Here is a 22141-nt window from a genome sequence, read left to right on the forward strand (position 1 = left end):
TAAATCTTAGGTTATTAGGACAAGTAGGATACCTGCGCGGTAGTAGTGGAGTTGGAAAAGATGATACACACAGATTACTGTATGATTTTTTGTGGGATAATACTCTGAAAGAATTGTTTCTAGGGAAGTAATTGTGACAAATTGAAATATATCAAGAAAAATCAGGAAGAGATTGCAAGAAAATCAAAAAGACTTTGGTAACTGGATATGAGAGGTGAATGAGAAAGAATTCAGGATAATACAAGTTTCATACATGAGAGACTAGTGCTATTGACAGATATACTGCAGTCAGAATGGAAAGCAGGATTTGGAGGAAGGAGATGAATATGTAAAAGATCTTTCTTTTTGTAATCTCTCCACCATTTGGTTTGGACTTCTCCTGTTCACTTTATCTTATTTCAACTTGTATGATATTTCTTTATATATCTGTCTTATCCTCACTCCTGGACTGTTAATACCTTTATGTCAGGAAATATCTTGTTTTGTGTTTTATCATTGGTACACAGTGCACTGTCCTAAGAGGCAGCTAGGTGGTCATGGTGACTAGAGTGCAGAGCCAGGGGCACCAGAGTTCAAGCTGGATGCTTAAAGCATTGTGACCCTGGGCGAGTGTTTCTCTATTTTCTGCTTCGGTTCCTTTGTAAAAATGGAGATAACAATAATGACACCTAATTTCCCAGAACTGTAATGTGCATAAAATGAGTTCATTTTTTATAAAGCACTTTGCCAACCTTAAAGTACTACCCAAAGGCTATTACTATAGTTTCTTATTATAGACATTTATTGTTTGGTGTATTAGTAAACATTTATGAAACATCCTATATGCAGGGTGAAATTGAATTAAACAGCTCCTCCCCCTTAAGAGCTTATGGTTTCCTAAGAAAGACTTTTTTTTAATTTAAAAAAATTTTTTTCCCCCAGCTACATGCAAAAACAAGTTTCAAATTCTCTCTCTTCCTCCCACCCACTCTCTCTGACTGAAAAAGCAAGTTATTTGGTGTTGATTAAAAATGTGTAGCCATGAAAAACATTACTATGGTAGTCATGTTGTAAAAATAAACATACCCCCCCCAACCCCACGTTCCCCCCCCACACACACACACACACACAAAGGAAGCCTCAAGAAAAATAAAGTGAAAAAGAAAGGGTGCTTCAGTCAGTATTCAAACACCATCATCTCTGTCTTCGGGATGGATAGTGTGCTTTATCCTAAGTCCTTCAGAATTCTCTTGGGTCACAGCATTGCTGAAAAAAGGGAGAGCATTGATCATCCTGCAGTAATTGCCATTACTTTGAATAAAGTACATTGGCAGCTAGATGGTGCCTTGGAGTTGGGAGGATGGGAGTTCAAATCCAGCCTCAAAAACTTGCTACTTACTGTGTGCCCTTGGGCAGGTCACTTAACCCTGACTTCTCGTATCCAAGGCCATCACCAGTTGATCTGATTCATATCTGGCCAGTGGACCCAGATGAATCTGGAGGAGAAGGTGAGACTGGTGACTAAGCACAACCCCCCTCATTAAAATCCAATTTATGTGCTTGTCATGACATCACCTTCTTGATATCATGGTCCTCTTTGAAAATGAAGGGCACAAATCACCAGGAACATTTCCCATTGCATCTGCTCATGTAAGTTTTATGCCGAAAGCATCCTGTTCATCATTTTCTATAACAGAACAGCAGCTACATATCCCTTCAATCTCCATTTCCTTGCCACCAGAAAAGAGCTGTACATATTCCTATAAATATAGATCCTTTTCTTCTCCTATTTCATCTCTTCTGGAATATAGACCTAGCAGTAGCACTGAAAGATCAAAGAGTAGGCATGGTTTTAGAACCCTTTGATGAAGTTCTAAATTGCTCTAGAGAATTGAATCACATCTTCTGTGCATCATGTCTCAATTTCCCTCCATCCCTTCCAACATTTGTCATTTTCTCCTTCTGTCCTATTTGCCAATCCAGTAGGTATGAGGTGTAGTACCTCAGAATTGTTCCAGTTTCTATTTTTCCTATCAATAGTGAGGTAGGACATTTAAAAAATACTTTTAAAAGATTGCATTGATAACTTCAACTGAAAAATATTCATATCTTTTGATCATTTATCAATTGAGAGAAGGCTGTTTTTTTATAAATTTGCCTCAGTTCTTTATGTTTGAGAAATGAGATCTTTATCAGAGAAACTTATTTCAGTAGTTTTTCCCTACACTTGCTATTGTTAATTGTGTTTCCCTCTATCTTATTCCCCCCTACCCCCATTTAATCTATTCTCTCTCTCTCCCCTTTTGCCCTGTCTCTCCTCAAAAGTGTGTTGCATCTGACTATTCTCTCCTATGATCTTCCTTTCCTTCTTTCACCTATACCCCCTTCTCCCATCCCTTTCCTTTTCATTTCCTCTAGGGTAAGATAGATTTCTATACTCAATTGAATGTGTATGTTATTCCCTCTCTGAGCCATTTGATGAGGGTAAGGCTCACTCACTCTCCCTCATCTTCCTCCTCCTCCACTCCACTGCAAAAGCTTTTTTTGTTCTCTTTTATGTGAAATAACTTGCCCTCTTTTACCTCTCCTTTTCCTTTCTCCCTCATTAACTCCACCTTTTTAATATACTATACCTTCAAATTCAACTAAGCTATCAGTATCTTCTAGGAATTCAAATAGTTCAGTATCAATTCCCTCATAATTTGCCCTTCCCATCCACCCTCTCTATGCTTCACCTGAGTCCTGTACTTGAAGATCAAACTTTCTGTTTAACTCTGGTTGTTTCATCAGGAAAATTTGAAATTCCCCTGTTTCATTGAATGTCTAGCTTTTCCCCTAAAAGACTATTTCAGTTTTGCTGGGTAGTTGGTTCTCAATTGTAATCCGAGCTCTTTTACCTTCTGGAATATCATTCCAAGACCTTAAAATAAAAGCTGCTAAATGTTGTCTTATCCTGACTGTAGTTCCATGATATTTGAATCGTTTCTTTCTGACTGCTTGTAATATTTTTCTCCTTGTCTTGGAAATTCTGAAGTTTGGCTACAATATTCCTGGCAGTTTTCATTTTGTTATCTCTGTTGGTGGATTCTTTCAATTTTTATTTTACCATGTGCTTTTAGGATATCAGGGCAGTTTTCCTGGATAATTTCTTTAAAATGATATCGATGCTCTTTTTTTTTTTTTGGTTATGGGCTTTCAGGTGGTCCAATAAGCTTTAAATTATCTCTTCTGGATCTGTTTTCCAGGTCAATTGTTTTTCCAATGAAACATTTTACATTTTCTTAGTTTTAAATTTTTTTTTTTTTGGTTTTGTTCTATTATTTCTTGATTAATCACAGTCATCAACTTTCCTTAGTTCTATTCTACAATTTTATTTTCTTCAGAAAGCTTTTGTATCTCCTTTTCCATTTGGCCACTTTTTTCTAAGGCATTCTTTTCCTCAATGGTCTTTTTTGGATTTCTTTTTCCATTTAACCTAACTGGTTTTGAAGATGTTATTTTTTTCAGCATTTTTCTGTTTTTCCTTCACCTAGGTGTTGACTGGTTTTCATGATTTTCCTGCATCACTCTCACTTCTCTTCCCAATTTTTCCTGTACCTCCCTTTCTTGATTTTCAAGATCTTTTTTGAGTTCTTCCATAGCCTAAAACCAATTCATATTTTCCCCAGAGCCTTTGGTTGTAGGAGCTTTGACTTTGTTATCTGTTGAATGTGTATTTTGATCCTCCATAGGACCAAAGTAATTGTCTATGGTCAAATTTTTGCTCATTTCTCCAGCCTAAGACTTGATTTTTAGCTCTTTGTTAAGGTGGGGCTCTGCTTCCAGGGTGGAGGACTTACTGCCCCAAGCTTTTGAAGGTTTTTGCAGCTATTTTCAGGGACCCTCAGCAGGGACCCCAATTCCTTCAATAGTCTGACCACTCTCCTGGTCTGTGTATTTTTCTGTGGATGACACAAGCACTCCTCTCTGCCCTGGAGCTGTGAAGAGGGTCCCTGTTCCGCTAAAGCTCCTTTTCCTGAGCCTGAGGCCCAGATTGTGACCTGGATCAGAGTATGACTGAAGCAATAGAATCCTGGGATAGAGGAGAGACCTCTGTAGTCTCCCCCAACCCCCTTAGCCTCTTTGGCCTGGAAGTAACAGTGGGGTGGATATTTATAATAGAATGACTTGGTTATTCAAAGTAGTTCTTTTTTTTTTTTTAAGATTTTTGCAAGGCAAATGGGGTTAAGTGGCTTGCCCAAGGCCACACAGCTAGGTAATTTTTTGTCTGAGGCCATATTTGAACTCGGGTATTCCTGACTCCAGGGCCGGTGCTCTATGCACTGCACCACCTAGCCACTCCTCAAAATAATTCTTAAAATAATACTGCTGTTAGTGTATACAATGTTCTCTTGTTTCTGTTCATTTCATGCTTTATTATTTCAAGATGTCTCCCTGCTTTCTAAAATCATTGAGCTCATCATTTCTTATAGCAGAGTAATATTCCATCATTAAACTGTACCATAGTTTGTTTAGCCATTCCCCAGTGGATGACATCTCGGCAGTTTCTAGTTCTTTGCCATCACAAAGAGAGCTGCTCTAATATTTTAGAACATGTAGGTTCTTTTCCATTTTCTCTAATCTTTTTGGGAAAAAGACGTAATAGTGGGTCAAAGGATATTTAGGCAGTTTAATAATTCTTTGAGCATAATTCCAAATCTCTCTCCAAAATGTTTGGATCAGCTCACAGATTCATCAACAGTGAATTTAAGTCCCATTTTTTTTTCCGCATTATCTCCAACATTTGTCACTTTCCCCTTCCTATCTTTATAGCTACTATGATAGGTATAAAATGATATCTCAATTTTAATTTACATTTCTCTAATCAATTAAATTATATTGGTCTTGGTTACTATACATAAATAGTGTTGCCCATTTGGTTATAAAATGAACAAGAGTTGTTAGAAATTGATGTACTTTTTTACTTTTTATGAGAAAACATTCAGAATATGCTATACATATATTTAATGTTTTAAGATTTATTGCTGCATAAGTATGGAATAATTTAAAGATTTAGCATTTTATATTATTCAGTTTCCGTGTGGAATATATAAACATTCTAGCATTTTAGAAAGACTTTTTGGACTTTTTCAGATTTTTGCATTTTTTTCTATAACTATTTTTAATGTTCAAATTGTTACATTTCCATTTTAAGTTCCTAATTAAAAAATATTATTTCTTTAAAAGTAGGAAGCCAGCAATATAGAGTAAAATACTATATCATTAAAGTACTGTGAAAAGTATCTGATATTTTTCACCAATGCAATTAGCCCTGAAGAATAATTAAAGTAGTGGCCTTGGTTTCTTAAGTGTACTTACTTGAGATATGTGTGATAGAGAATTGGTCCATAGGATTTTAGAGTTCTTAGGGACATTAGAAATTATCAAGCCCATGACATTTTGTGCTCTGAACTTCTATAGTAATTAGTTTATATCACTGCAGTAGTCTTTTTGGGTCTAAGTTAGAAAGATGACCCACTCAGTGGAACTTATTAATTAGAATATTTTAAGGTTAAAATAAAGGATACCCTGGGAACTTGAGCTATTTTTGGAAAACAGCCACTTGGGCTCCTTCGATCAACATTGGAAATGAAAACAGTACCGTGAGAGTTCTGATTAGGACCTGGTCAGTCTGTAGACAACCTTGAGTGGCTCCTGAACTTTGGGGCTTAAACATTTTATAAAATGATAAGGTAAACAATGCATACTGACACTCTTTAAAAATTTAGCAATCTAGAGCAAACATATCTTTAAGAACTGGATTGAGTAGGCTAAAGATCCACAGAGGTATTAGTACAAACAATTCTTTTGGGGCTTAATATTTACATCTATGAATTCATTTTCTCTACTAATATTTTATCTGTTCCTACCCTCTATCATCCTTTGCAGTTAAAAGTCTATCATACTCCAAACTGTAATCAAACATTGATGTGTAAGACACAGACACAGATCTCTTCTTTTTAGATCCTAAACTCCTTGAAGACAGAGATAGTCTAATATTTCTTTGTATATTCCTGGCATAGGACCTTTCTAATACTTATTGAATTAATTTGTTAAATGAATTTAACATAGCAAATGTAGTTTGAGTTTAAAGATGATTATAGATGGTGGTATAATTCAAATTTTAAAACTAGATTTTTATTGATAATTTTTGTTTCAGAATGGTCTGAATTTCCTGCTTTATCTACCTCCTGTTTTCCACAGTACCTTCCCTATGACAAAGAATTTTTAAGTTTAAAAAAAAAACCAGCAAAAAACTGAGGGGAGGGAGAATCAGTAAAACTGATTCACTGAAAGAATATGAAAAATATACAATTTTTTGATCTGTTGTGTTCCACAGGTATGTTGAATTCTACTGAAGGGTTTGAACTCATGGGGGAAGAAGTATTTTCCTGTAAGGAAATATGGAAACCTTATAATGGATCTTAATCCTTAAGGAGTTGGTATATGAGACCATTTCCTTTTATAAATGTTGGGCCTCTATAGACAGTATTCTGCCTCAGTAAAAAGGATTTACTGGAAGCTAGAAAACTAGTGGGGGGGGGGGGGGAATGGGAAAGTATGGACCTAGAGAAGAAATTATATGGGGAATGGGAAATAGTTTGATTATGAGGATGGTACAGTGTAGAACTGGATAGATGGGGCCACTAGGTAGTACAATGAAGAGAGCACTGACCTTGGAGTCAGGAGGACAGGAGTTCAAATCCGGCCTCAGATACTTGACACTAGTTGTGTGACCTTGAGCAAGTCATTAACCCTGATTGCCTCAAATCCAGGGCCATCTCCAGTTCTCCTGATACATATCTGACCACTGGACCCAGATGCTCTGGAGGAGAAAGTGAGGTCTGTGACTTAGCACAGCATTCCTTCCCTCACTCAAATCCAATTCATGTGCTTGTCATGGCATCAACTCCCCAATGTCATGGTCTTCTTCAAAAATGAAGGACAAGCATTATTAGAACTGGATATCCAAATTAATGCTCCAAGGTCAAATTGGAACATAGAAATTTCTGTTGTGCAATTCTGTTTTCTACTTCTCAGTACGATTGTGTACAAATTAATAGAGGAAGAGTATGCCAATTAAATTCATTGATTTAATTTAATTATTTTATTTTTTTAAAATTTAATGTGTAATATGCTCTTTTACTTTAGCTATTTATTTTTATGATTTGGCATTGAATTTATAAGATCCATGTTGCATATTCTCTAATTCTTTGTCATGAAACTACATCATATTGGCTATTAATTGTATATGTACTATATACACTGTCTTTTTTCCAAATCCAGTCTTTATTATAGCTCATAGGTTTTCTTTTCTTTCTTTTTTTGCAAGGTGATGGGGTTAAGTGGCATGCCCAAGGCCACACAGCTAGGTAATTATTAAGTGTCTGAGGCCAGATTTGAACTCAAGTACTCCTGACTCCAGGGCCAGTGTTCTATGCATTGCACCACCTAGCCGCCCCTGCTCATAGGTCTTCAATGAGGTTTAAATCAGGTAGATTCTCAGATTGCTGAAGGTTTTTTAAAAAAAATGTTTTATGATGGGGGATTATTTAATCTGTTGGGGAATTTTTGTAATTTCAGAATAATTTTGCTTCTCTGTTTCAGTATATTTATCAGAATTCATCATTCCTACAATGAGGACAAGATTTCCAGGCCCACTAGAAGGGAAAAAAATCTTGGAAAATTTTTAGGGTAGCTCTTTTACAATCTGAAGATGGTATAATTTTATTGTCTTATATGTATTTCTGATAATAGTTTTGGTATAACCTTGAATGAAGAAAGTTTCATCAGTAAAAATGACCTTTTCCTAGTCCTTAATATTTCAGTTTTTATATTATGTTGCCAATATCAAATGTTCTTTTCTTCATAGTGATAGTTTGGAGGTTTTCTAAAAAAACAATTTTCTCAATGTTCTAACTTTAAGAAGAAAAATGAAACTTGTGTGAAAATATAATAGTATCAAGACTACACTAGGAAAGCAGATTGTTCAAAGGTACACTTAATAGCCAAGGTAATTTGTTCTACTATAGAGGAAACAATAACCGTGCTTCGATCTGACATGTATCCATCTGCAAATTTTCAGAGGTTTAATTAGACTTTTTTCAGCAAATAATTTGCTACTTTTTTAAATGTCTTTTTTTAAAAACACTTTCCTCTTTGATTGTTTCATCGTGGGCTTGAGTGATTCATAAAACCCTTTATTATTCACATTGGCTGTAATATTGCTAGCAGTCACTGAAATGTGTTTTTTAAAGAACTACATACTTTGCATATTTTCTTGGAGTAAAAACTTGTCTTAAAAATTGCAGAATTAAAAACACAGTAGCATGTGTATTGAAATACATTCATAAGACATGAAATTCAAAAAAATCAAAACTCAGTCGACAGAGAACTAACTAAAGGTGGGGAAAATAATTCAGCAACATTGTACAAGTGTAAAGCATGAGAGTTGTAGGATTTTAGTGGAGTTCTGACATTTACAATTATTATCTGTGTAACCTTGGGTGAGTCATTTCATCTCTGGGATTCAGTTTTCTCATCTATAAAATGCATAATTTTTTCCATCCCCTGAGTTTGGCTTTATGTATGTCTTTGTTTTCTAAGTGTTATTTTTGTAAGCAACAGATTATGGAATTTTATTTCCTAATCCAATCTGTCTTTTTGGGAGCTTTATTGGATTGTTTAACATCTAACTATATTTTTTTAAGTGATGAAAACTAGGTTTATATTTTCCTCCATTTGTCCCTTTAATGGAGTTTTTAAAAAAAGTATTTTCTTTCTCTCATCTACTCTAATGACAATACTTCATTTACTTTAGCTTAATATTTTTTTTAAATATTCCTTCCCCCCACCTTCATTTCAGATACCTCAGCTCCAATTTGTTACTCCTTGTCTTTTAGAGTTTTGCTTATTGGTTCATTTTTTTTATACTGCCTTTATCTACTTCTTTAATTCTTCCTCATTTTTCCTTCTCAGTAAAGAATTAAGAGACTTCCTCAGGGTCTCACAGTTAGTCTGAGGCCACATTTGAACTCAGGAAGATGAATTTTTCTGACTCCAGGCTTGGTACCCTATCTACTGCTCCAACTACCAGACCTGCCACATTCATTTACATTCACATACATATTATATGTGTATGTGTAGGTTTTTATATACATATATTTAAATATAATGAATGAAATTTATATTAGAATTTGCAGTTATAAGCAGCCATTATCTCTGTATATATTTAATTTCAATTTATGAGTTACAGTTAGATCTTATTGGCATCAATACCTTAAGTTTACCTATACCTTTAACAGAGGTATTATTAAAGTACTTGTTTATTCCATCGAGAAAATGCATTTGTCATGTTTCATATAATCACAGAATTATCACAAAATAGCTGAACTTTCATTGCCCATAGGAAAGGAAATAAAGTTCATTATTAATTTCTGTTTGCTCTTAAAAATATTGTTCTTGTAATACACCCTGTTATTTCAGGGTTTTATGGTAACCCAAGAATGAAGTTATTGTATTTGATGAAATTGACCTTTCGGCATCGAGTAGGTTGTAATAATTATAAATTAAAATATCTTTTACTCTGGCATATTATCCTGGGAGGGGTAGATTTTGAGTTAAATTTTGTTGTCTCTTTTTGAAGCATTTCAACAGTCCCAAAAAAATAAAGGCAGTTAATATTATTGGAAAAATATTTAAAGGTTACATCAGACCAAGCAATGAATTCAAAGCCATAGTACCCCCCAAAATTCTGCCTATTTTGTATATTCAATTTTATTTTTGAGACTTTCTGTGAATCCTTTAAGAGGATTACCAAAGACCAATGCAAGTGGCAGTGTATTTGCTCTTGTACTCTCAGCCCCAAGAGAACCTGCAGGAATCTTGTGCAACTTCCATTTCAGGTCATAACTGCCACTCAACCCAATGGAACCAGTGGTAGACCAACAAAACCTGTCACTCCCCATTCCGCTCTCAATCCTCCTCCCCCCATATAAACTTCCTTGGCCTTATGCTGTATCTTCCCAATACAAGAGTTGGGTTACCAAACCCCTGCCCTTTGCTCTGCAATTCCACCATCTGGAGATTTTCAACACAATTTGTTTTATAGTTCTGGCAAAGATGGCAGTGTGTTAATTTGTGAAAGATCCCAGCTGTCTTCTCATACAGACCCCAGTAAATAGCTCAAGAAAATTCCAAATGAAACAGTTAAGAAAACCAAAGAGAAGTAGAAATAAGGTCCTCCATCCAATCCAGAATTGAATTAAAAAGGGGTAGCAGCAGAGAAAGTTTGTAGGAATTTGTTAAAGAACTCTGCCAAGGAAAATAGGAGTAAACAAAAGAAAATGCCAAACACAGCAAAAAAAAAAAAAATTCAGTGAGTTAAGAGAAGCCCAAGCTGTAAATCTAGTCACAAAAAGTAATTCTCACAAGTATAAGCAGAGACTCAGAACTAAAAGTGGTTTGGTCATAAGGACTACAAGAATGCCTGAATGAAATCAATCAAGATATTAAGAAATTTAAATAGCATTGAAATAAATGCCCTGGAGGAAGAATTTAAAACTTATCTGGAAAGCAAGTAGAAATTATAAAATTTGAGAATTCATAAAACTGAAAATCACGACCAATACATATCACATTTCTAAGAAATCTTAAAAGAAACCTGCCTAAATCCATTAGATAACTGGTGACCTAGCACAACATTCTCTCAAGCAATTCACAACTCATGTTCTTCTTAGGGACAGTTAGAAGGCACAGTGGGTAGAGCATCAGCCCTGAAGACAGAAGGACCTGAATTCAAATGTGGCCACAGACACTTACTAGCTGTGCCACTTTACGCAAGTCATTTAATCCTGATTGCCTTGCATCCAGGGCCATCTCCAGTAGTCCTGATTCATATCTGACCACTGGTCCCAGATGGTTCTGGAGGAGAAGGTGAGGTTGTTGACTAAGCACAGCACCTCATATGCATTTCATGACATCACCTCCCTGATGCCATGGCCTTCTTCGAGATTGAAGGACAAACATCATCATACTATCTTCTCTCAAATCCTTGGCCCCCTTATCATTTTGCTAATTATGCCTTACCAAACTTCAGCTTTGCATTGTTCCCACCATATGATTCTTTTGCTCCTTCATATATATTGCTGAATGAAGTTGGGAAAAATCATGTCCATTATTGTTGGTCCCTTATAAATTTATTTTATACAATCTCATCCAAGCCCTCAGTCCTATATCTCTATTATCAGTTCATGATCCCACCCTCCTCAGCGACACTTCCAAATTTTTTCATCCCTCCTCAAATCTATCATGGCTGCCTCACCTCCACTCTTAGCAGAGAATTTTGCCTCGTATTTTACCGAAAAAAATTGAGACCATCTGCCACCAAATTCCCTTTTCTCCATTTCTTCATTTTGTATAACTCATGTGTCTTTTGCCAGTATCTCTTCCTTCCTTTACATTTCTTATAATGTGGTAGCTTTATTTCTTAACCAAGGTTCATCCTAATACTTGTTCAAAAAAAATCCCATTCCATCTTGTGTTCCTCTAGTAGAGTTCCTCCTTTGTCATCCACTATCTCCTGGCTCATTCCTTACTGCCTAAAAAACATGCCCATGCCTCTCCCATTCTGAAAAAAAAAACTTCACTTGATCCCTCCAATCTCTCTATCATCTTGTATCTCTTCCAATCTTTGTAGCTAATTTCTTCAAAAAAAAATTGTCTACCATAGGTGCCTTTACTTCTCTTCCCCTTATAATCTGACTTCTGACCACCTTGTCATTCCACTGAAACTGCTGTCCTCAGAGTTACTAGTGATCTCTTAGTTGCCAAATCCAATGGCCTTTTCTCCATCCTCATCCTCCTTGACCTCTCAACTTTTGGTACTGGTGATCACTCTTTCTAGATTTTTGGGATACCTTTCCTAATTCTTCTACATATCTGTCTAGAATTCCTCAAAAGTTTCAGAGGCCAATTTAAACTTGAAATCTGTAAAAACTTCCCAAAAGTTAATCTGTAAAAACTTCCCAAAAGTTTGAAAACTTTCCAAAAGTTAGAGCTATCTAAAAGTGAAATAGCCTGCTTTGAGAGATAGTGGGTTCCCCTTCAGAATTCTTCAAGCAGAGACTGAATAGTAACTCATCAGATATAGGGATTCTTTTCATTTTGTTAGACTAGATGGTCCTTGAGGTTCCTTCTAACTCTCCAACTCTGATTTTTCTCCTTTGTCTCATAGGCTTGGAGTTTTATCACTGAAAGGGATAAAAGGGATAACTGAGGTCCAGAGAACTCAAGCATCTTACCTAATATCATACAAGTAAATAGGAGCAGAGATAGAAGATGAAAAACCAGATTTCCTGACTCTCTACCTTGTATATTTCAACAGAAGACTAAATGTCTTTCCTGTAGCAACTGACTGAAAGGCGAGGGCCTTGCCAGAGGGAAAATAGTCTTAAAGAAGTGGAATCAAAGGTAGATCAATAGTATTATCCATCCCTTTTTTCCTGATTCCATAATCACAAAGCTGACTTGTATATTAGGTTTTATCTTAGTAATAGATGAAAAAAAATTCTCTACAGATTAAAAAAAATCTGAAAAATATTGTGTTTTGTGCTTAACAAAGGGACTCTATAGCACACAGAATTCCATTAGTTTGGATGTGAAAGAGTTCACAGCAGCATTTTTTCCCTTTAGCTATAAAATAGAATAAAAAATTTTTGACATTGATAATCAGGCAAAATAAGTCATCTGCCATCTGTTGTAGCCTACTCAGCTGTTGTTTTAAGTGAATACAATTCTAATTACTGTTGTACAAACTATATTAAGGTTATTTTAATATTTTAGAAAATTTAATCAAAAAGAGTCTGAGAAATAGTTTTGGTTTTAAAAACAAAAAAGCCCCTACCCTAAAAGTGAGATAATTAGTAAGTAGCTTGGGCAGATAGTATTGTTTTGTAACATTTATGGGGTTTTGTTCATATTGTTTTATTGCACAAAATGTTAGTTACTGTTACTGGGACAGTAGGCTTCCATGATGCAGAATTCTCATAGCCTAATATTATAATTTAAACTGTTGAGCAGTTCATGTATATGAATAAATGAAATCTTACTTGGAAGTTTTTCTTTTAGTAATATCTTCCCTGTAATGAATCTACTTAGTTTGCCTGACATATATGGTGAGAATTACTTAATGATTGTATGCTTTATTTAAAACCTTTCAAGCTTATATAGTCAGTTGATTCTTTTCACCTTGTTGATAGTACAAAGTCTAACCTTGCTTTTGATTTATAAACAGAATTATCTTTACTTTTTTGGAAGTCCCAGGTTCTAAAGATGACTGTGTATAATTGATTTAATATTTTTAACTTAAGTAATGTAGAAGTCGAGTTGAAACAATATCTGTACCAACTTACTTAACTTAGATTTCTTATCATTTAGAATTTAAAAGCTTTTAGGTCCCAATAATAACTAGATGTTTCCTGTGTTGAGTTATTTTACAAAATCACTGTATTTTTGTTTTTTTTTATGAAACTAAAGACAGAAAATTCCAACTACAATAAAATTTAAAATTTTCTAGCCTATTTCATTATTCATAATTCTTATATTAAATATTAGACTGAGCAAATAAAAACTAATTTTTCTTTGAGAAGGCACTACATAGGTTTTTAGTTTTGATGCTGCTTGCTCAGAGAGAGACCTAGTATAAAACTTGGAGTGTGCTTCTTAAATATTTAATATAATTCTTGAAATCCACTTAACACATTTCTTAGGAAATCTCAGCCATTTTTACCTTTGACAAGGCCACTTTTTCTATATATAATTGGAAGCAGATTAGAAAGACATGCCTCATCTGGCAGAAAGTTAAAATGTACTTCTCCAATGATAGTTTTGTATTAACTCATTGCAGTTTTGTAGTCATTTTTTATTATATTTATTTTTCACTTCCTTGGTTAAATAATATATTATTACAATAATTTTGTTGTGAGAGTAAAATAAGCCCCCCCCCCCCAAATAGAGAAACCTCAAGAATACTGAGAGAGAAAAAAATGTACTTAAGTCTGTATTCAGATTCTGTCAGTTCTGTTTCTGGGAAGAGTTGCCTTTTTATCCTAAGTCTACCAGAGAAGTTGCTTCAATATCTTTTCCCACAGTTGCTATCACTAGCTGTATTTTCCTCCATTCTGTTCCTTCCCACTCTGATTTATTCTATTCTCTCTCTCCTTTCACCCTGTCCCTGTTCAGAAGTGTGTTGTATCTGAGTACTCTCTCCCACAATCTTCCCTCTCTTCTATTACCTACTCCCCCTTCCCTCACCCCATTCCCCCTTATCCCATACCTTTTCTTTCATTTTTCTCTAGTGTAAGATAGATTTCTATACCCTATTAAGTGTGTGTATTATTTCCTCTCTGAGCCATTTTTGATGAGAATGAAGGCTCACTCATTCCCCCTTGCCTTCCCCCATTCTACTCCATTGTAAAAAGCTTTTTCTTGACTCTTATGTGAAATATATTAGCCTCTTCTTCCTCTCCTTTCCCTACATCCTAGTACTCTCCATCTTTTTTCCTATATTATATCATTATATTCAGCTCCCTCCTGTGCCTTGTCTATATATGCTGCTTCTAACTAGCTGCTCTTTTAAATGAAAAAGTTCATGAGTTATCAGTATCTTCTTCCCATGAAGAATACAAACAGTTCAACATCATTAAATCCCTCATAATTTACCCTTCTCATTCACCCCCTCTATGCTTCACCTGAATCCTGTACTTGGAGATAACTTTCTGTTCAGCTCTGCTTGTTTCAACAGGGAAGTTTGAAAGTCCTCTGTTTCATTGAAAGTCCATAATAATATCTTTAATAAAAAGTAATTTTTAAAAAATGTCCATGTTTTCCCCTGAAAGAAGATGTTCAGTTTTGAGTTGTTTTTTTTTTTTAGTATTAGCAAGGCAAATGGGGTTAAGTGGCTTGCCCAAGGCCATACAGCTTAAGTGTCTGAGGTAGGATTTGAACTCGGGTACTCCTGACGCCAGGGCCAGTGCTCTATTCACTGTGCCACCTAGTTGCCCCTGAGGATGTTCAGTTTTGCTGGGTAATTGGTTCTCGGTTGTAATACAAGCTCTTTTGCTGTCCAGAATATCATATTCCAAGCCCTATAAGCCCTTAATGTATAGTCATTTTTATACTTACTGGTATTTCTTTAGTTCCATAAGTTCACTGATGTGAATGCTTCCCCTACTGTTAAAAGATTGAAGTCCATCTGAGCCTTCTTATTTGGTGTAATTCTTTTGATCAAATTTTTCCAAAACTCCCCCCACTTAGAATACCTTGTAAGGTATTCTACAGCTCACAGGACACCTTCCTTTCCAGGGGATCTTAATCTTTTTTTATGCCACAGAACCCTTTGGTAGTTTGGTAAAATCCATATAAACCTTCTCCCAATAATGTTTTAAATGCATAAAATACAATACCAATATACTGAAAATCAGCTGTAGAAATATTTTGTAAATAAAATTATAGGCCCCCTGCTCTAAGCCTCTTAATATTTCAAGGGTACAAGTTCTAACTCATCTTTTATCTTTCACTCTCACTACATGATTGACCCATCTGCTTTTCTGGTCCTTGTGTCTGTGTGTGTGTGTGTGTGTGTGTGTGTGTGTGTGTACACAGATAAATTGGTATTGATGTACTTCAACCTATTTATATATACCACATATCTGTCCTTTGCCTTATTAATATCCTTCAATTTTAATTATTTGATTATAATGTTCTCTGAATTTTATCACCATTAACTGATTATCAGTGATTGTTATTGTTGAGATTATCAGTGTTAAATGTTTGCTACAGACAATAACCAACCACAATTTCAGAGAACTCATTATGAAGGACTTCCCTCCAAACAGAGACCTCAATGCAATTGAAATATATGTTATTTTCTTTGGATATGACCCATGCAGAAATTTGTTGTTCTTGACATTACTGTAAATATGTATAATGCATTTTGTCTTCTTGCTTTCTCAATAGAGGAGGGGGGAATGGGGAGGATTCAGAAAGGAAAGATTATGAATCCCAAAATAAAATAGCTTTTTAAAAAATGTTTTGTTCCAGTAAGCAGCTTGAAATTGTTGAACAAGCTGCTAAGTTTCCTTAATGGGAAACTCACTTTCATTGACCTATTCAGTTTTGGCTTTGCTTCAATGTCTAGCTGCATTGCCTAAGATTAATGGACTGATAGATTAAGTCACCAAGCTGCCTATCTTCTCATCACATAGTAGACTTCTTGTAATCTTTTATTTCTTTCAAGATTCAGCTGAAACACTACTTTGTATGTACAGAAAAATGTGTTTACTCCAAGTCACCTTCTCTTTATTTTGTTTACATTATGAATATCCTTATGTTTATGTTGCCTCCCTGGAGAACTGCTTCATTTTGTTTTATATCCTCAGTACCTAGCACAATTTTGGGACATAGCAGATACTTAATAAATGCTTCCTGATTAAAGAACTTCCAGAATAATTTGCTATTTATTGACTTTGTAAAGGATACCTGTCATGACAGTGGCAAACACCTTTGAATTAACTAAGCTCTCCTTATTTTATGCCTCACCATTGATAATTGGTTGCTTTCCTTGATAAACATTAGTTACAGAGAACTGGTATAATAATGTTTGCACAGAAAATATCTTTAGGTTTTGTTCTAAGCAAATTTTAGTGCACAGAAAATAGAATTGTATTGTTTAAGCCTTTTAGTCAGTTTTGTGATGATGAAAATTTTCCTCTGCTCTAGAAAGTAGTGTGGCATCAAAAGCTGTTTCTTTTCACATATTCATTAAGGATATCCTCAACACTTTTATACGTTGGACTGAGATATCAAATTTAGAGTATCAACAGTTAAATTCTTGCCTCTAAATTTTTTTTAATTGTATATGTCTTAGTAACTTCTATTTTTTCCCCATCTTTTAAGTAATCCTTCTTAACTTCTATTCCTTTTTTGGGGGGTGGGGATTTGCAAGGCAAATGGGGTTAAGTGGCTTGCTAGGTAATTATTAGGTGTCTGAGACCAGATTTGAACCCAGGTACTCTTGACTCCAAGGCCAGTGCTTTATCCACTACGCCACCTAACTGCCCCAACTTCTATTCCTTTGACAGTGTTGACTAACTTTTCTTCCTGGATACTCTCCTCTCTCTGGGTTTTTGTGACACAACTTCCTCTTATTTTTCCTCTGTTCTTAGTTCCCTTTGCTTAGCTGTCATCCTGGTTAACTGCATATATATCCCAGGTGCAGTTCTTCTTTGTTTACATTCTCATTCTGGGTGATCTTATCATTTACCATAAATTCACTTTATCCCTATGTTGGTAACTCCCAACTGATTAATACCTGGCTTTTTATTTTTTGAGGTTCAATTTGACATTACAAACTATCTTTTGGACATTTCTAGTTGGATGACCCATAGGCATTTGACTTACTGTGTCGATAAGAAAATTCAGTATTTTTTCCCTTCTTAAATTGCTACCTCACTCCCTTGTTAAATTCCTTATTTCTCTCAAGGGCACCACCATCCTCCTAGTTACCCAGTTTCATTACCTAGTTTAGTTATCAACCTTCATTCCTCACTCAGATTTACCCTCCATATAAAATTAATTGTCAAGTCTTGTCTATTTCTGCAATGTATCTCATATTTTTTTTTACTCACATCACTAACACTTTAATCCTAAAGCTTATCTCTTCTCACCTGTACACTTTATAATTGTCTCTAGTCTGATTTCCCAAAGCACCATCTGACCAAATTCATTCACTCCTTTACTCAAGAACCTCATATGGTTGAATATTTCTACTAGTATCAAATCCAAATTCTTCTCTTTGAAATGAAGTTCAGTTTTGATCCTATAAGTATTTCCAGATTTATTACACATTCTGGAGTCCAAATTTGCTTATTTGCTATACCTCATATACAATATTTCTTCTTTCATATTTGCATAGGTATCATCTCCATATTTTAGAATTACTGATTTCCTTCAAATTTCAACTCAAGCACTACTTGCTATGAGGCTTGTCCCATTCCCCATGACTACTAGTACTTCTCCCCCCTGAAATTAACTTGTATTTACCATTAACTTATTCTATGCACTTGTATGAATATCAGCCCACTGAGGGCAAATTTTTTGTCTTTGTGTCCTTAACTTCTAGCAAAATACCTGGCACATGGTAGATGCTTAATAAGTCCTTGGTGATGGAATTCTGCCACCATCCTTAGGTAAATGATAGTTGACTGAGAGCCATTTCATATTTTTGTTAAATGGGTAGCAGTTTCATTTCTTCTTAGGCAGTCTACCAGTATCGAGCCTATTTATATTAGTATTTATAGTAATTAGCAATTTTTATACATTAGATACATTTGTTACCAAGTTGAATTCTAAATCTTTGCCACTTAGTTCTCCTTTGGGAGTGAGGGGTAGAGAAGGGGGGAGGAAGAGGGAGCAAGATGAGAGGAGGTTGAGATCTAGGATCACCACTTCTATCACCATGAGGCATCAGAGTAGGACTTATACAGAAAAATAAATACTACAAATATTCTCAAAAACCTTCTATAAAGTCAGTTGACTTTATTGTCAGTTTATCATATCACATTGTTCCTATGGAAATTCTTTAAAAATTCAATTTTATTTTATTTTAACTTCTAAATTCTCACCCTTCCCCTCTCCCCTACCAATTGAGAAGTCAAGGAAAACCCCATTATAAATATGTATAGTCATGCTAAACAAATCTCCACATTAAGCATACCAAAAAGAAAAAGGAATTAGGCTGCAATTTGTAATTTGAGCCCCTTAGTGCTGGTGTGCTATCTCTCTCTCTCTCTCTCTCTCTCTCTCTCTCTCTCTCTCTCTCTCTCAATAAAAATTATTTTAGTATTTATTTTTCCGCTATCTATATATTAAAACAATTTTTAACATTTGATTTTTTTAAAGTTTTGAGTTCAGATTCTAATCCTCCTTTCCCTCTCCCTCTCTAAGAAATCATCTCTAAGATCATCTCTAAGGAGTCATTTATGGTTCTTCATAGCATATTGCTGCTAACTGTTTAGAACATTTTCCTGGTTCTGCTCACTTCACTTTGCATCAGTTCATGTAAGTCTTTTCAGGTTTTTTGAAATCATTCTGTTTGTCATTTAAGTAGTTGGCAAAGACTTAATGGAAGAGAAAGTGAAGAGTAAGGAAGAGTAAGATTTGATGTCAGTCATCAAGCATTTATCAACTTCAGATTGTGTGGCAACCTCTGTGGTAGGCACTGATTACCTATTTAGAAATAAGGGAGGGACTTTATAGATGGAAAAGATAGTGTCTTTGAAAGTATAGAAACTAAGATAAGCTTGAAATAGCTTTAAATAAACTTAAGAATAAAATGAAGAGACTAAGAGTGGAGTGTTCACATTGGAGGGTAGTGGGAAGTAAGGTTGGAGATATCAAAAGGACCAAAGATGGATCAAGTAATGAAGTTATGGAGGCATTTGAAATTATAGATTATGAGACACAGAATGCACTGAAGGTATTATCAGTTCAACAAAGATTAACTGCCTCTTATTTATGAAACTCTGAAAGATTGGGAGAAATACAACAGTGTTTTGTTTTTGACCTGGATGAGCTTATATTCTTTAGAGAAGCATAGCATGTACACAGAGAAGTAAATACCAAATATGTAGAAAATAAATACAAAATAATGTTTCCTTAGAAGTAGCAGCTAAGGGAATCCATCAAGGCCCCTCAGAGATGACTCTGGGCTGAACCTGGAAGGGAGCTGGGGAACTGAGAGGAAGGTAAGTAGGGAGCACTTTTCAAAAATAAGGAAAAACCTTTGCAGAACCACAGACTCATTAGATAGAATTTAGTATGTGAGGGACACTGTGTAGACCAGTTTGACTAGAACATGTTCAGTCAAGATAAAAAACTAGGAAATATCTAACACTCTGGAAGATAGATTAGAAAGGGAAGAGACCACATAACTATTTAGGAGGCTATTGGCATAATTAAGATTTGAGGTTGTGAGAGTGATTATGATGAACAGAGAGAAGATAAATGGATGTGAGGGATTTTGTAAAGATAGAATGGACAGGGCAACTGGTTAGATAAGAGGAAAAAAATTTGAGTGTGACTTCCTCAGCTACAATTTAGGGGAACTAGAAAGGGATGGTGGCATCCTTTACATAAAAAAGGAAGTTGGAATGAGATAGGATAAGAGGAAAAGAGTGAATTCTGTATTAGACATGTTGATTTTGAACTGCTTGTAGAACATCAATGTATCTTGATTTTAGTATAGTCTTCATGTTTGAAAACTAGTAACTAAGAAAATGTGTCAATCTGTTTATATTTAGTAAGTAAAATTGATTATAAAGATCAGTTAGGAAACTTTTTAAAATCATGGAATGAAATTTTGTTGACCACTTAATATTTGCATATCGTACTAAGAAAAATGCCTATAAGTTACCTAATCCTTTCAAAGATAGAAAAGAAGCTGTAGTTATTGACATTGAAAAAGTAGGAGAAAGACTTAAACATATGCAAAGCTGTAGACGTACTGAAGAAATTTTACTAACTATATTGTCAAAAACTTCTAACAGGCGAATCACATCCTTGAAAGCAAGATTTGAATTATTAAAGCTGCCTTTGCAATTATTAAGTTGAACGTCAGCTGAGAGGATTACAAGAAGAAATAAGCATGTAGATTTGCATGGGCATTATTTTTAATGAATGCCACAACTAAGCTGACCTTGGTGAACTACTTGCAGGAATTGCCTATGAATAAATGATTTCAATGAAGGCAAAAAATACAATACCAGGCATAGAGCATATATTTTTCAAATATGTTTCTTGGAAAAATAAACATGCATTCTTGGAGATCATTTTGTTAGAAAATTGAAGTATAATCCAAGGGGAAAAAATTGCAGACATTCTATTCCTAACAGATAGTTCTTTGTTTTCATTTTATGTCAAGGAGCCAAACATAAGCTTATGTGAAATTGTTGAATTTGCTAATTCATTATAAAAATCCTTTAACCTAAATATTAATTAAATGGTAAAATAAAATTGATTTAAACTTTTACAGAGAATCAGTTTATTAATGTAGTAAACTTTTATTTTATATGCAAGAAAATGAGTGTTGATTTTCATGTGGAAGAAATTCTTTTACTTAGTGCTTAGTTTTAATGTTAATATCCTAGAAGCGCTATTATTGTAATTTATTTTGACTTCACTAAATGTAGGTAAATAAAAAACCCACTGAAAACTCAAAACTATATATTTGATCAGTAGAGATAAAGTGACTTAAACCCAAAAGAGAGATAACAGAATTCGATAAAATTCTGAAATATTCTATTATCAGGTATGTCAGCTTCCCCTTCTTATCTTCCTTACTAAACAATTTCCCCACAATAATAAATATAGAAAGCAATTAAAGTGTTTTAGACCATTTTCAAAATGTTCCTTTATTCAACTTAAAGCTAATAATTTATTACCCCACTTCTTGAAATTCTCTATTGATTTTAAATTATAATTATTCAGAAATATTTTTAATGAAAGCTTTGGGGTGACTAAGCACACATAGGGATTTACTCTTCAATTATGTGGGATTGTGGTAGATAGCAGATTATGCTTGCTTTGTTGTTGATGCAGTTGTTTTAGAGGAACTGACATTTATGCTATTGATCCTCCAGTGATTTTGCATGTCAAGAATAGAGAAATTTGTTATTTAGTCTATCTTAAAAACCAGACAGAATTTAAATCTTTCAAAAAAATTTTTTTTTGCAAACTATTAAATCTAAAGTATAATGTCTTTTGAAAAAATCTTAATGAACAAAATGTTTTTCATTTATTTTCTTACTTTAGGTGCTTGGCAAAGGACTGAAGATTTGATTCAAATACAGTTTGAAAGTTTGAAACCAGAGATGCACTAAAATTTAGAGTGTTTCATTTGGTTAAGGTAAAATTATTTATTAAAACTTTACATGTCATATTGCATGTTTTCAAATGTATGTTCGCTGCTTATTTCAGAGACATAGTTTAATGTTTTGGTCTACTCTTGGCATTTGCTAGTTTTGACTTGTAATAGTTTCACAAATATCTTCATTGTTTAAGGTGT

The 22141-nt window shown here is 34.6% G+C and overlaps 1 protein-coding gene across 3 annotated transcripts in view; it reads left to right on the forward strand.

The window, feature by feature from the left end:
- GLCE (glucuronic acid epimerase) overlaps positions 1-22141 on the forward strand; it is a 127696-nt gene that overhangs the window by 19490 nt on the left and 86065 nt on the right. The window contains exons 1-2 of one of the 3 annotated variants that reach the window (XM_074234498.1): positions 16865-19137; positions 21889-21982. The gene's annotated coding sequence lies outside the window, so the exon portion shown is untranslated. Of the gene's footprint in view, positions 1-16864; positions 19138-19179; positions 19824-21888; positions 21983-22141 lie in introns of those variants that run through there. The other 2 variants (XM_074234499.1, XM_074234497.1) reach the window with 2 other exon arrangements.

Source organism: Macrotis lagotis, chromosome 4 (genome assembly GCF_037893015.1).
Source record: "Macrotis lagotis isolate mMagLag1 chromosome 4, bilby.v1.9.chrom.fasta, whole genome shotgun sequence".
NCBI lineage: Eukaryota > Metazoa > Chordata > Mammalia > Peramelemorphia > Peramelidae > Macrotis > Macrotis lagotis.